General features: G+C 49.3%; 1 pseudogene; it reads left to right on the top strand.

The window, feature by feature from the left end:
* Positions 1 to 376: 376 nt before the first annotated feature.
* Positions 377 to 16,574, top strand: LOC144609102 (UDP-glucuronosyltransferase 2B31 pseudogene; annotated as a pseudogene).
* The last annotated feature ends 96 nt before the right edge of the window (positions 16,575 to 16,670 follow it).

Below are 16,670 nucleotides of genomic sequence, written 5' to 3'. Positions count from 1 at the left end.
AGCTGGTTTGATTTTTAACTTTTGATCAGATTTTAAAACTTTGATCAATCTACAGCTTGGGCTTTTCCAGAAATTTCTGCGTTTTTTGCACTTACATTATTTCTCTTTCACGTCACTTGGGAGGTTTTCCATGCAATTTACTTCCACAAAAATAAGAGCAAGTAGGAATGAAAAGACGAAAAGGGTTAATCTTGCTTTCAACCACTGAAGGAGTTAATATCGTTAAAATGGTCTGCAAAGTGGGTGTGGGGATTGGAAAAAAAAGATTTCAAACAGAACAATTGACGTTTAGATTTTTTATTCTAATCACAAACTGGATTAGTCATTAATTTAATGAACTGAAAATAAGAGAACCTTTCTCCTCCCCTTTAAACCATCGAGACCGATGCTTAAAGGTAAGTTAACAGCCTTTCTGTTTAAAGATCTTTACATCCTGCAGGATTTAGATGTGGGCTGTAGCGACCATAGAGAATGGTCCAGGTCGTGGAACCCTCGGATTGGCCAGCGAGGTCACGTGGGAACGCGACCATGGGGATTGGTCCAGGGAGCGACATCGCTGATTGGCCAGCGATGTCATGTGCGCGTTTGGCGCCCGATTTAGTTAGTTCGACGAAGTCTTCGAAGAAGACAGTAAGTTTGTGATGGTTGTCCTTTACCTTGTTGTTTAACTCTGTATTCGAATATTGCGGCTGCAATAAACTTCTTCTACAACCAACAAGTTTCGGACTCGCCATATTGGTGACCCCGACGTGATCTGGACGATCACCGACTAAGCAGGAACCCGACGCCTCGTTGACGATGACCGCGCCGGGCACACCGGAGTCAAGCGCGGCAAGCGTTCATCTTCTGTTGTTTTGGACGCACGCACCGCAAGCTTGGTTTATCCACACCGAAGCTCAATTTCATATAAAGAAGGTGTCGGACGAATCCACGATGTACTACTACCTCGTCAGCGCTCTATCGCCGGACACAACCAAGCGCGTGATGCGGTTCATCGTGAATCCACCTGCGGAAAACAAGTACGAGGCCATGAAGAAAGTATTACTGCGAATCTTCGGGTTTAATAAGCATGGTGGTGCGGCAAGACTTCTGCACCTACCGGATCTCGGAGACCAACTGCCTTCCGTCCTCATGTCCGAAATGATGATGCTAGCCGGTGAGCATACGGATTGCCCTATGTTCGAACAGGCATTCCGCGAGAGACTTCCCGAGGATGTCCGACTGCTGCTCACGGATTGTTCTTTTAAGGACCCCGAAGCATATGCAGCGAAAGCGGACGCGCTCATAGCGGCAAAAAACAAGGCAAGTGGTTCGATCAACAAGGTCTCGACATCAGTGACCACGCCACAGCGACGGCAAGATGGCGCCACATCTCCCGCCAATTCTCCGAAAGCCCGCCAAAAAGATCCGCACAAGCGCGGCTGGTGCTATTATCACCTACGATGGGGTAACGAATCCCGCAACTGCCGTTTGCCTTGTACCTTTGCGGGAAATGCCTCGGCCGATCGTACATAGGGGCAGTTACGATTGGCCAGAACCGGCGCCTCTATGTCCATGATCGATTCACGGACACAGAATTTTTGGTAGACACGGGAGCCATCGTCAGCATAGTGCCGCCGACCGACCTCGAAACCAGATCGGGTAAGACAGGTCCCACCCTCATCGCGGTTAATGGCAGCCCAATTCGCACTTTCGGTACACGGAAGATGTCCCTTGTGTTAGGCCTCCGCACGTACGAATGGCCATTCATCATAGCCGACGTCAAACAAGCGATCCTGGGCGCAGATTTTCTCTGGGCTTTTTCACTGGTTCCTGATGTCCGCGGTAACGACCTCCGACTCTCCGCCGAAGATGAGCACGTCGCTCCGACAATCGCCTCCTCGCCCAGCCCTACTGTCCAGGCCGTCGTCGCGGCCCCCGACTCGTATGCTGCGATTCTGGCAGAGTTTCCAGAGCTGCTCATCCAACGTTTTGACACGCCTTCGGCCAAGCACGGCGTGGTCCATCACATCCGCACCGAAGGCCCTCCCGTTTTCGCTCGGGCCAGGAGACTACCGCCAGACAAACTGGTGGTGGCACGGGCGGAGTTCAGGAAGATGGAGGAAATGGGAATTGTCCGTCAGTCTGACAGCCCGTGGGCCTCGCCGTTACATATGGTCTCCAAGGGGGGTGGAGACCATGTGGCGATTATCGGCGTCTCAATGCTGTCACCACGGCTGATCGCTACCCCATACCGCACCTACAGGATTTTTCATCTGGGCTGGAAGGAGCGGTGGTGTTTTCCAAAATCGATTTGGTGCGAGGATACCATCAGATTCCGGTGCGACCGGAGGACATACAGAAAACTGCAACAATTACTCCGTTCGGGTTGTTTGAATGGTTGCGTATGCCTTTCGGTTTAAAGAACGCGGCACAGGCTTTCCAGCGACTGATGGACCGCGTGGGCCGGGGTTTACCCTTTTTGTTTATTTATTTAGACGATATCCTGGTCGCCAGCCCCTCAGTGCAGGAACACCAGGCCCATTTGCGGACCGTGTTCCAGCGGCTCCAAGACCACGGGCTCATTATCCAACCCTCCAAATGTCAATTCGGCCTTCCTGCTCTTGATTTTCTAGGGCACAGAATTACCCCTGCCGGCGCCTCCCCTTTGCCCGAGAAGGTGGAGGCTATCCGGGCATTTCCCAGGCCCACCACAGTAAAAGGGCTACAGGAGTTCGTAGGCATGGTTAATTTCTACCATAGGTTCGTTCCGGCAGCTGCGCGAGTCATGCGCCCACTTTTCCAATGCCTTGCAGGGAATCCGGTAGAGTTGATATGGTCCCCGACCGCAGAGTCGGCTTTTACAGCAGCTAAGGCAGCCTTGGCAGACGCCACCATGTTGGTCCATCTGAGCCCCTCCGCCCCCACGGCCCTGACGGTTGACGCCTCTGACGTGGCGGTGGGCGGGGTTCTGGAGCAGCAGGTCGGTGGCCGTTGGCAGCCTTTAGCGTTTTTCAGCCGGCAACTAAATTCGGCCGAGCTGAAGTATAGCGCATTTGACCGAGAGCTTCTGGCTCTCTATTTAGCTGTTCGTCATTTCAGGTACTTCCTCGAGGGCCGCCCATTTGTGGCATTTACGGACCACAAACCATTAACATTTGCCTTTTTGAAATTGTCTGACCCATGGTCGGCCCGCCAGCAGCGGCACCTGACTGCTATCTCCGAATTTACCACCGATGTCCGTCATGTCGCGGGTAAGCTTAATGCCGTTGCTGACGCCCTGTCTAGACCTGCTTTTTCCCCTATTTCGGCGGTGGACTGCGAAGTGGATCCCCAGGAGCTTGCGGAGGCACAGCTTCTGGCGGATACCGTTTCGGCTTACCGGTCCACCACTTCGGGATTGAAGTTGGCCCAGGTAGCTTGTGGGTCGGCGGGCACAAAAGTCTGGTGCGACGTTTCTCTTCCCCGTCCCAGGCCGGTAGTACCGCCCTCCCTTCAGCGCCGGGTTTTCGATTCCATTCATGGGCTGGCGCACCCGTCCATCCGCTCCACCTCTGCCTTGGTAGCAGCGAGGTTTGTCTGGCATGGCCTACGGAAACAGGTAGCGGGGTGGGCACGTTCCTGCGTGCCCTGTCAGACCGCTAAAGTCCAGCGCCACGTCCAGCCCCCCGTACAGGATTTCGAGGTCCCGGCTGTTCGTTTTTTCCACATCCACGTGGATTTGGTCGGGCCTTTGCCTTCCTCCCGGGGCTACACCCACCTCCTCACGGTGGTGGATCGGTTCACCCGGTGGCCAGAGGCTTTCCCATTGTTTGATATTTCGTCAGCGTCTTGTGCTAGGACTTTGGCCCTTCATTGGGTAGCTCGTTTCGGGGTCCCGGCAGTTATTAACACTGACAGAGGGCCACAGTTCACTTCGTCCCTCTGGGCCGCGCTTGCAGAACTGTACGGGTCCAAGTTACAACCCACGACTGCATATCACCCCCAGGCAAATGGACTCGTAGAAAGGTTCCACCGCCAACTTAAGGCGTCCCTCAGTGCAAGGCTTGAAGGCCCGGACTGGGTAGACCAGCTCCCTTGGGTTCTTTTGGGCATCCGGACTGCTCCCAAGCTAGATCTCGGTGCGTCGTCCGCAGAGCTAGTATATGGCTCGACACTTCGAGTACCCGGAGATCTGTTTCCGGACCCTTCAGACCAGCTGCCTACAGTCCCATCAGTGTTAGCATCTCTCCGGGAACGGGTGGGCTCCCTGGCTCCAGTTCCGACTTCACGTCATGGTACATGAACCACCTTCCCTGAAGGACTGTGAGTTCGTTTTTCTGCGAAAAGATTCCCATCGCGCCCCGTTGCAGAGGGTCTATCAAGGGCCGTTCCGGGTTTTGCGTAAGGGAACGGCTACCTTCACCTTAGACATGTGCGGCAAGAGTGAGCTCGTCTCGGTGTCCCGGCTCAAACCTGCCCATTTGGATCCGGATCAACCAGTCCTGGTCGGTCAAACCCCTAGGAGAGGCCGACCTCCGTTAGTTCCGCTCAGTCCAGGACCCCCCGTTCCGACAGTTCCTCCAGGACCCCCCGTTCCGGCAGTTCCTCCAGGACCCCCCGTTCCGGTAGTTCCTCCAGGACCTCCCGTTCCGGCTGTTCTGCCAAGTCCGGAACCCCCGGCTCCTGTGGTTCAGGCTGTCCCTCTCCGTACTCGTTATGGTCGCGAAATCCGGCTCCCTGCTAGGTTCCGCACCTCGGGTTCTGGGGGGGGGTCATGTAGCGACCATAGAGAATGGTCCAGGTCGTCGAACCCTCGGATTGGCCAGCGAGGTCACGTGGGAACGCGACCATGGGGATTGGTCCAGGGAGCGACATCGCTGATTGGCCAGCGATGTCATGTGCGCGTTTGGCGCCCGATTTAGTTAGTTCGGCGAAGTCTTCGAAGAAGACAGTAAGTTTGTGATGGTTGTCCTTTACCTTGTTGTTTAACTCTGTATTCGAATATTGCGGCTGCAATAAACTTCTTCTACAACCAACAAGTTTCGGACTCGCCATAGGGCGACATATACGTGAACCTGTTGAACAAATGTCCTGATCCTCAAATGAAAAACTTTAGCAGATTTCTTACTTAGGAAGGAAAATCGGAACTTTACTCGAAACGATCAAAGTGCAGCCTAAATTTTCAAAGACTTCATTGTGTCCCACTCAGGGCCCCACATTCGTTTACTGGAGTGCAACGTGACCTGTAATTCTGCTGTTGGTTTAAAAGTAAACAATTCGGTGCACAGCCTCCATTGTCGACGTGTGTGTTAAAACTCTGGCTGCTTTTCTTGTCCGGATTCCTTTCCGTTTTCTGAAAGGAAGAAGCTTGGGGCTGCTTTAGACGGCAGGTTAAGTAGCTGCTTTTTTTTTGTTGCACAACACAAAGCTCTACTGTAATCGGACTGAAGAAGGATCCCAAGCCAAAACAATGCAGATGCTGCCTGAGTTCTTCCAGCACTGTGTTTTGCTTGAACGAGCACAGTTTCTGCAGAGAAGAAAGGGAACATGTATCCACTGCAGCTCCCATCCTAACAGTGACCATGTGTGTGGCTGCATCTTTATCAGATGTTGGTTAGGCTGCGCTTTTTTCAAAAGTATTACGTGCGGTACTGGTCCCCCTCATTCCAGGAAGGATGCAGAGGCTTTGCAAAGGTGCAGAGGATGCTTCCCAGAATGAAGGCGGAGGAAGGAACTGCAGATGCTGGTTTAAACTGAAGATAGGTACAAAAAGCTGGAGTAGCTCAGCGGGTCAGGCAGCATCTCTGGAGAGAAGGAACAGGTGACGTTTTGGGTCTGAAGATGGGTGTCTGCACGAAATGTCACCTATTCCTTTTCTCCAGGGATCCAGGAGTGCAGGTGCATGGTTCCTTGAAGGTCGAGTCACAGGTAGATAAGGTGGTCAAAAAGGCTTTTGCAACATTGGTCTTCATCATTCGGAATATTGAGTATAGAAGTTGGGAGGTCATATTGCAGTTGTATAAGACATTGGTGAGACCGCATTCAATAGACAATGGGTGCAGGAGGAGGCCATTCGGCCCTTCGAGCCAGCACCGCCATTCAATGTAATCATGGCTGATCATTCTCAATCAGTACCCCGTACCTGCCTTCTCCCCATACCTTCTGACTCCGCTATCCTTAAGAGCTCTATCCAACTCTCTCTTGAATGCATTCAGAGAATTGGCCTCCACTGCCTTCTGAGGCAGAGAATTCCACAGATTCACAACTCTCTGACTGAAAACGTTTTTCCTCATCTCAGTTCTAAATGGCCTCAGTTCTTAAACTGTGGCCCCTTGTTCTGGACTCCCCCAACATTGGGAACATGTTTCCTGCCTCTAACGTGTCCAACCCCTTAATAATCTTATACGTTTCGATAAGATCTCCTCTCATCCTTCTAAATTCCAATGTATACAAGCCTAGTCGCTCCAGTCTTTCAACATACGACAGTCCCGCCATTCTGGGAATTAACCTAGTAAACCTACGCTGCACGCCCTCAATAGCAAGAATATCCTTCCTCAAATTTGGAGACCAAAACTGCACACAGTACTCCAGGTGCGGTCTCACTAGGTCTCACTAGGCCCTGCACCTTACTCAAGATGGCCGCGCCGTTGTGTTTGGCTGCCTGTCGTCGCGCACCTGGAGATCGTAGTGTTCTTCGAGCCACTTTGGTTTACGACCGCTGAACCCTCCTGTTGATCCGACCCTCCGTCGTCGACTTCTTAAGTCCAGGTCCCGGACAAAGTTTCTTCCAGCGATCGCTCCTCGATCAACTCCCGGTAGATGTGCGGGCCCAGCCTTACATCCACCGCCGCACGCACCGCGCTAGGAGGCGGGGTAAACGCGCGGGAACATTCGAAAATTTAAAAAACCTCGCCCGCGTTCATCCAACAGCGGCCTACCTCGCCCAGCGCTGCGAAGTCGGACCTGGTCGACCTTACAGCTCCATCCACCGGCGCTCCCTCGAGCTCAGGTATGCCGTTCTTCGACCGATCATCCCGGTCCCTGGACTGCCGGCCTGTGGGCTCCCAGCAAGGCCATCTGTGAAGCGCAGCGGCGTGGTCTCCCTGAACCTCCGCCCGCTGGCGTGGGAGCCGCTACCGGACCGAAGCTCACCTGCTGTCCCTGCTGTCCCTGCTAAAGTGGCCCTGATCAACGTAAGATCCCTACAGAACAAGACCTTCATCCTCAACGACTTCTTCATCACCCATGGATTGGACTTCTTACTGCTCACAGAATCCTGGCTTAACCCTGGTGAGCTTGCTCCACTCGTGGAACTCTGTCCTGATAACTGTCACTTCTTCACCTCGCCTAGGCTCTCCGGACGCGGTGGGGGCTTAGCCACTGTGTTTAAGAAACATTTCAACTGCCGCCTCCTGAACGCTGATCATTTCTCCAGTTTCGAGGTGCAACTAATTAAAGTAGGCCTAGCCTATCCCCTCTTAATTGTTCTTGTGTATCGCCCACCAAAAATGCATAAGGACTTCATCACCCAATTTGCTGATCTGATTTCTAGCATTTTGCCCAAATTTGACCGGATCATGATTCTTGGTGACTTTAATATTCATGTTTGCTGTCCCACTAAGCCTCTTGTGAGTGAATTTATGCACCTGGTTGAGTCCTTCAATCTGACTCTTCACACCACGGGACCCACTCACAAGTTAGGCCATACTCTCGACCTAGTGTTATCGTCCGGATTCCCAATCAACAACATTGAAACTACTGAAGCCTGTCTATCGGACCACAGCGCTATCATTTTTGACGCATCTCTGCCTTTATCTCCCGCAAAATCTCATCTCCCTGTTCGCTACTCCCGCGACATAAATTCATTGACTGCCAGTAAATTCTCCGAGGCTCTCACAGCTGCCCCCAACATCTGCACTATTGAGGCCTCTCCCCCCCATCTCAGCACTGAGGATCTCGCCTCTTTATTTAATATCACTTGCTCTTCCATCCTGGATTCTAACGCTCCCCTTAAAATGAAAAAGCCTAAGCCCAAAGGTCGGCCGTGGCTCAATGACTCCACCAAAGCCCTAAGAAGGGAGTGCAGAAAATCAGAAAGTAGGTGGAAATGTGACAAGCTTCAAATTTCCTTCGAAATTCTGAGAAACAATCTTCTCAAATACCAGGAAGCAGTAAAGTCTGCTAGAGCACAATACTTCTCCGACCTTATTTCCAAAAACTCTCATAACTCCAAGGTCCTATTTAGAACAATTACCTCTGTCATATGTCCCGCCCCCAGTACCAGCTTAGTTGGGTCCCCTGCTAAGTGCGAAGAATTCGCTAAATTTTTCACCAACAAAGTTGAGAATATTAGAATGAACATTTCCCCTCCCACCCGTGACCTAGCTGTCTCACTAGTCTGTTCATCTAAATTGGACTGCTTCCAACCCGTCACTCTATCCTCCCTTGCAAAGCTTGTCTCCGCTATGAAACCTGCAACCTGCCCCCTTGATCCAGCCCCCACTGCCCTTCTGAAGGATGTCATTGCAATAGCCGGTCCCAGCATCCTCTCTATTATCAACAGTTCTCTGGCCACTGGCACTGTTCCAACCAGTTTCAAGCATGCAGTGGTCCAGCCCCAACTGAAAAAACCTAACCTAGACCCCACCTTGCCTAGCAACTACAGACCCATTTCCAAACTGCCATTCCTGTCAAAAGTCCTTGAAAAGGCAATCCTAAACCAATTAGTGCCCTACCTGCACCAAAACACCATCCTGGAAAGTTTCCAGTCAGGTTTCAGAGCCCACCACAGCACAGAGTCTGCCTTGTTGAAGGTACACAATGACCTGCTTCTCGCCATCGACACCGGCGACTGTGCAATCCTGCTCCTTCTCGACCTCAGCGCAGCGTTCGATACAGTGGACCACACCATCCTTATTGACCGTCTCCGGTACGCGGTTGGCATTGATGGCACTGCCCTGAGCTGGTTCGCTTCGTACCTCAAAGATAGGAGTTTCGCCATCAACATAGGCAGTTAATCCTCTGCTCCAGCTAGCCTCTCCTGCGGAGTTCCACAAGGCTCCATCCTAGGCCCCATTCTCTTCTCTCTATACATGCTCCCCCTTGGCCAAATCATTCAAAGGCACGGCATTTCTTTCCACTGCTATGCCGATGACACTCAGCTTTACCTCCCCCTGAAACCCAACAACCAGTCAAATTTAAACAGCCTCTCACACTGCCTTGAGGACATAAAATGTTGGATGGCACAGAACTTCCTCCAATTAAATGAGAGCAAGTCTGAGGTCATCCTATTCGGCCCCCCCGACTCCATCAAATTGATAACAGGCAGTCTTGGAAGCCTATCCTGCCTAGTCAAACCGCATGTCAAAAACCTCGGCATGATATTTGACTCTGCATTTAAATTTGATAAGCAAGTCAACGCTGTGGTAAAAGCCAGCTTCTTCCAACTTCGAACCATAGCTAAAATCAAACCTTTCCTCCAATTCGACGACACAGAAAAAATCATTCACGCTTTCATTTCCTCCCGCCTAGACTACTGCAACTCCCTATACACTGGGATCAGCCAATCTTCCCTGTCCCGCCTGCAACTGGTCCAAAACGCCGCAGTGAGACTCCTGACGGGTACCCGGAAAAGGGACCACATCACCCCGATTCTGGCCTCTCTCCACTGGCTCCCTGTACGGTACAGAATCTACTTCAAGCTCCTCCTATTCACGTATAAAGCCCTAAATTGACACTCCCCCCCCCTACATCAAAAATCTTCTAACCCCCCTCTCTAACTCCAGGTCCCTCAGATCGGCCGACTTGGGGCTATTCACTATCCCGCGGTCTAGGCTTAAACTCAGGGGTGACCGCGCTTTTGCGGTTGCAGCTCCTAGACTGTGGAACAGCATCCCTCTCCCCATCAGAACTGCCCCCTCCATCGACTCCTTTAAGTCCAGGCTCAAAACATATTTCTACTCCCTAGCGTTTGAGGCTCATTGAGGAGGCGCTGTGAACTGTTTGCGTGCTACTGTATGTTTTCATTTTTTTTCTATTGGAACCTAATCAAATGTACAGCACTTTGGTCAACGTGGATTGTTTTTAAATGTGCTATACAAATAAAATTGACTTGACTTGACTTGACTGTACAACTGCAGAAGGACCTCTTTGCTCCTTTACTCAACTCCTCTTGTTATGAAGGCCAACATTCCATTGGCTTTCTTCACTGCCTGCTGGACCCGCATGCTTCCTTTCAGTGACTGATGCACTAGGACACCCAGATCTCGTTGTACGTCCCCTTTTCCGAACTTGACACCATTCAGATAATACTCTGCCTTCCTATTCTTACCACCAAAGTGGATAACCTGATTCAGAATATTGTGTTCAGTTCTAGGCACCATGTTATAGGAAACATATTGTCAAGCTTGAAAGGGTTCAGAGAAGATTTACGAGGATGTTGCCAGGACTAGAGGGAGAGGTTCAACAGGCTGGGTCTCTATTCCTTGGAGGGCAGGAGGATGAGGGGTGATCTTATAGAGGTGTTTAAAATCATGAGAGGAATAGATCAGGTAGATGCACAGAGTCTTTTGCCCAGAGTAGGGGAATCGAGGACCAGAGGATATAGGTTCAAGGTGAAGGGGAAAAGATTTAATAGGAATCTGAGGAGTAACTTTTTCACACAAAGGGCAGTGGGTGTATGGAACAAGCTGCCAGTTGAGATACTTGAGGCAGGGACTATCCCAACGTTTAAGAAACAGTTAGAGAGGTACATGGATAGGACAGGGTTGGAGGGATATGGACCAAATGTGGGCTGTGTAGTTTGAACATATTGGCCAGTGTGGGAATGTTGGGCCGAAGGGCCTGTTTCCACGTTGTATCACTCTCTAACTCCAGAGATGCTGTCGGACCCACTGTTTTAATCCAGCGTTTTGTGTCTGCCTTTGCCAGAATGAAGACTGGATTAGGAGGGATTAGCTAAAGGGAGAGATTGGACAGACTTGGATTGTTTTCTCTGGAATGCCGGTTGTGGGGAAACCTGATAAAAGTATGTCAAATTTCGAAAAGGCATAGATAGGGTAGACAGTCAGAACCTTTTTCCCAGAACGGAAAAATCAAATACTTGAGGGCATAGCTTTTTGGTGAGGGGGGCAAAGTTTAAAAGCGACTAGACCAAGTGGACCCGTTGGGCCTAAACCTCTCCTGCATTGGTGCAGCACCCTCTCCTCCCCCCCTCCCGCCTCCCTCCCCCTTCCCACCCCTCCCCCCTTCCCTCTCCCTCCTTTTCCCTCCCCTCCCGCCCCTCCTCTCTTTCCCCCCTCCCTCCCTCCTCCCCCTCCCACCCCCTCCCCTCCTCTCCGTCCCTCCTCCTCTCCCTCCTCCTCTCCCCCCTTCCCCTCCCCCCTTCCCCTCCCCCCCACTCCATCCCCCTCAAACCACCTTACCCACCCCCCTCCATCCCTCTCCACCCCCCCTCCCTCGGAGATAGATTTAAACTTTAAAATGTGAATAACTTAAAAAATATAACACCGATTTCAATGAAACCTCTTCCATTAGCACCAAAGGGACGACGGTGAGTAAGGTGGGCCTAAAATTGTCGTGTACCGTTTTGGCTGTAGTTCAGGAACAAACAAACAAACAAGAGTTTTGATATGTAGATGTGCGGGGCAAATATTTTTAAACAGAGGGTGGTGTGTGCCTGGAACATGCTGCCAGGGGTGATAGTTGAAGCAGATAAATTGGTGGCATTTCAAAGACTTTTGGATCGGCATATGGATATGCTGGGAATGGAGGGATATGGGTTTTGTGCAGGTACATGTAGTAAGTGATGGTCTTGGCATCATTTTCGGTACAGACAGTGTGGCCCGAAGGGTACCAATGTTCGGTACAGACATTGTGGGCTGAAGAACAGCTTCTTCCCAGCTGTTACCAGACTGTTTAACAGACCTCTCATAGGCTAGGGATGAATTTCCTGACCTCCCAATCTACTTTTGTGCTTTTTTTAATCTGAACTTTCTAGGTAGCTGTAACCCTATATTCTGCCCACAGTTTAATTTCTCTTTTGCACCAGCTGATCGACCTTCAAGCTGATCTAATCATGTACGCTGTGATTTGCCTGGATAGTACACACAAAGTTTCTCACTGTATGTCGGTACAGGTGACAGTAATAAACCATTACCAATAAAGATAGTAAGATCATAACACACAGGATCAGAATTAAGCCATTTGACCCATCGAGTCTGCTTCACCATTTGATTATGGCTGATCTATTTATCCCTCTCCACCCCATTCTCCTGCAGCCTTTGATGCCCTTGCTAATCGAGTACCCCATCAATCTATATACTAAAACTCTTGTTTGTTTGTTTGTTTGTTTGTTCATGAACTACAACCAAAAGGCACATGATAGCGCAACAATTTTAGGCCCACCTTACTCACCGTCGTCCCTTTGGGGCTAATGGAAGAGGTTTCATTGAAAACGGTGGTATATTTTTAAAGTTATTCACATTTTAAAGTTTAAATCTATCCCCTAGGGAGGGAGGAGGAAGGGACAGAGGGAGGGGGTGGAGTTCGGTGCGACAGAGAATTGAGGAACACACATTCCAGAGGTAGACGAATGAAAGTCTCACTCTCGCCACAGTCGCCTGGAACAGCCGGATTCAATAGCAATGAGACGCTGCCAGTGCAAGAAGCATCTGAGAGAGAGGGTCCTTCCCAGCATCAGCCAAGGGCCACACACTGAAGCTTGAGGCAACCGCTCTGTGGTGGGTAAAGGGCAGAGTTTACAAACAAACACCACTGCATGTTGTGGGAACAGAGCCTTGTATAAACCCCGCAAGTGAAGTCAAGTCAAGTTTATTTGTCACATACACATACAAGATGTGCAGTGAAATGAAAGGTCACCCATAGTCCAGCAATAGAACAATAAAAATAAACAATTTCACACACAATCAAGAAAAAAAAGAAACATCTATCACAGTGAGTCTCCTCACTGTGATGGAAGGCCAGAATGTCTTTTCTCTTCCCCTGCTTGGTCATGTAAGGTAGGTGAAAGAAAAATTGCTGCCACGTTAATACAATGTGAATCATATGTCAGTGAAGTGATGTGGTTAATACAGTGAATGGCAACTTATGACTGTACCGTTTGGTGAATTTGCAAACTTTCTGAAGAAAATATATTTTTCAAATCAAAATATTGGCAGTCGGCACAGACTTGGAGGGCCGAGGGGCCTGTTTCCACCCTGTACCTCTAAAGTAAAGTTAGGTAAATCAGATAATACTATGCATGAATACAATCAAGCCAAACTCGTGCAATCAGTAGTACAAAGGAATCAGTAGTCCTCAGCATTGCAGCGTTATAGTCCCAGAGATAATGAGGGAGCGGAGAATTGGACCATACTCTAGCTTATGGAAGGACAATGCAGAAGCCTGACAACTGGGGCAAAAATGTAGAAACATAGAATTTTGGCACAGCGGTAGAGTTGCTGCCTTAGTGCAGAAGACCCGGGCTCGATCCCGACTACGGGTGCTGTCTGTACGGAGTTTGTGCGTTCTTCCTGCGACCTGCGTGGGTTTTCTCCGAGATCATCGGTCTCCTCCCACACTCCAAAGACGTACAAGTTTGCAGGCTAGTTGGCTTGGTATAAGTGTAAATTGACCCTAGTAGGATAGTGTTAATGTGCAGGGATCGCTGGTCGGTGCGGACTCGGTGGGCCGAAGGGCCTTTTCCACGCTGTATCTCCAAACTAAACTAAACTAAACTAAATAAGGGGGAAAAAGCTGTTTCTGAGTTTGGTTGTGTGTGATTTCAAGCTCCTGCATCTTATGGCCAGTTAGGGTAAGTAGCTGTTCCTAATTTGGTCCTACTCAAGAGAATGGGTGCTTATAACTCTGCTGTATTTCTAAATGCTGCTGCCTTCCATCTTCTGCCTCCACCACTCTTTCTGAATAGCAATCTGCATCTCCATGTATGGACTACTAAAATTTGTAACTGCTGATTTAGAAGAATAGATTTCCTATCCTTGGCTCATTGTGATGAAACCCGTTATAATCTTTTCATTATCTGCTCACCAACAGAATTTGTTTGCAAATAAATTAGAAATTATTTCACAGGCAAAAAGCTTTTGAAACTACACACCTGCCAAACTTTAAGTAGAAGCCCAAATCTGCAGCAGATAAAGGAGTGGAGTTGTAGCAAGGAGTATAGCAGTCCGCCTTGACCTACGTGATCTCCCAGTTGCCAAACGCTTTAATTCCTGTTCCCATTCCCACACTGACGTTTCTGTCCTGGGCCTCCTCCATTCTCAGAGTGAGGCCAAATGCAAATTGGAGGAACAGCACCTCATATTTTGCTTGGGCAGCTTACAACCCAACGGCATGATTATTGATTTCTTTAACTTCAAGTACCCCTTGCATCCCCTCTCTCCATCTCTCCCCCACCCTATTCATCGTACTAGTTTCACTGCCATCCTGTTGAGTTTCACTGTCTGTATAACTCGTTATCACCTACCTCACATCCAACAATAGACCATTGTGGGCTCCACCTTTCCTTGATCGTTGCTTTTTGCATATCTTTCATTCATCTGTCCTATGTACCTTCTAAGTCTCGTTTCGCTCTCTCCTGACTCTCAGTCCGAAGAAGGGTCTCAACCTGAAACAGCACCTAGGTAGACACAAACTGCTGGAGTAAATCAGTGGGTCAGGCAGCATCTCTGGAGAGAAGGAATGGGTGACGTTTCAGGTCGAGACCCTTCTTCAGACTGATGCCTGCCCGTCCTGCTGAGTTACTGCAGCATTTTGTGTCTACCTCCGATGCCTTCTCTCCAGAGATGCTGCCTGTCCCGCTGAGTTACTCCAGCATTTTGTGTCAACCTGAAATATCACCTATTCCTTTTCACCAGAGATGCTGCCTGACCCGCTGGGTTACTCCAGCTGTTTGTGTCTATCTTCGGTTTAAATCAGCATCTGCAGTTCCTTCCAACACAAATTATATTATTGTCATCACCAAAACATTTCTTCCAATTTCCCAACAGAATTTGGAGATCACCCACTCTCAATATGAAGCTTTCAAACTGGCGGAGTAAGTTACTGGCCACTTTTGTTCTTTGTTCCATTATCACCCTGTCGTTGCCGGTGAAAATATTGGTTGTACCTGTCGATGGAAGTCACTGGATCAACATGAAAATCCTAGTGGAAGAACTGAACCTTCATGGTCACAAAATCACTGTGGTTCATCCCTCAACATCCTGGTATATCAAAGAAAAGCCTGATCTTTATCAATCCATTGTGGTCCAAATGGAAGAATGCCTTGGGAAAAATGAAACAGAAAAAATAATGCAAAGTTCTCTACAAAAGGTACTGACAGCCTTAAGGTATGGAATGACACCATGGGGATTTCTTAAGCTGCAATATCAGATATGGTACGCGTTGTATTACTACCATCAATGTGCTCAACAGTTCACTGTTGCAATATTTAAAAACAAGGTTGTATTAAACCAAATTGAAGATGCCAACTTTGACTTGGTGCTTACTGATCCTGTTTTTGGCACTGGTCCAATTTTGGCTTTTTACTTGAAGCTTCCAGTGGTGTACAACGTACGATGGTTCCCTAGTGAGGAAGCCCACTTCCTCTCCGCCACATCACCACTTTCCTACATCCCCGTCCCTGGTTCACAAGTGACGGATAAAATGACCTTCCTTCAAAGGACACTGAACGTCATTCTGAATCAAAATGAGATCATTATTACGGAATTCCTCATTAACCCCATTTACAATGAACTCTGCCATCGTTACCTGGGGCCAAATACAGACTTTCAAGCAATTCTGCTGAGCTCTGATGTGTGGCTGATGAGGGTGGATTTTGTGTTTGAATTCCCAAGACCCACCATGCCACACATTGTGTACATCGGAGGCTTCCAGTGTAAACCAGCACGGCCTCTGGCGGCAGAATTTCAGGAGTTTGTCCAAAGCTCAGGGAAGCACGGACTTGTTGTCATGTCAATGGGGACCTTTGTCAGTTTCTTGCCAATGAAGATAGCAGAAGCTTTATCTCAAATCCCCCAGAAGGTTATCTGGAGATATGATGGTGAGACCCCTCCCAACATAGGGAATAATACACTGCTGGCAAAATGGATCCCTCAGAACGACCTGCTGGGTCACCCCAACACACGAGCCTTTGTTTCACACGGAGGCACCAATGGCATTTACGAAGCCATCTACCATGGGGTGCCAGTGGTCGGCATGCCTCTGATCTTTGACCAGTTTGACAATGTAGTCAGACTCGAATCTCGAGGGGCAGCAAAAGTGATCAACGTTGCAACCATGCACTCCACAGATCTGTTGCAGGCACTCAACGAGGTGATAAACGGCACATCTTATGGGGACAACATGAAGAGACTCTCCGCTCTCCATCGGGACCAGCCAAGTCGCCAATGGAGAGAGCTGTTTTCTGGGTTGAATACGTTGCCCGACACAAAGGAGCGGGGCATTTGCGCCCAGTATCCTACCGACTCCCCTGGTACGCTTACTGTTGTGTATATGTGATGATCTTTCTGTTGTCTGTGTTAGTCCTGCTGGTGGTTGGAACACTGAAGAAACTTTGCCGTGTTGCACGGAAGAAAAAGCAAAAAATTCATTAAGGTTTATCCTTTTGAAATGGGGGAAGGTCTTTTGATTTTTTGTAATATATTTTTTTTAACAATTTTTAATCAATGTTTCTCTAGCACCCCATCTAA

This window comes from Rhinoraja longicauda, chromosome 33 (genome assembly GCF_053455715.1).
Source record: "Rhinoraja longicauda isolate Sanriku21f chromosome 33, sRhiLon1.1, whole genome shotgun sequence".
NCBI lineage: Eukaryota > Metazoa > Chordata > Chondrichthyes > Rajiformes > Arhynchobatidae > Rhinoraja > Rhinoraja longicauda.
Note: the sequence above shows the minus strand (reverse complement) of the source record. Positions and strands in the feature narration are given on the sequence as shown.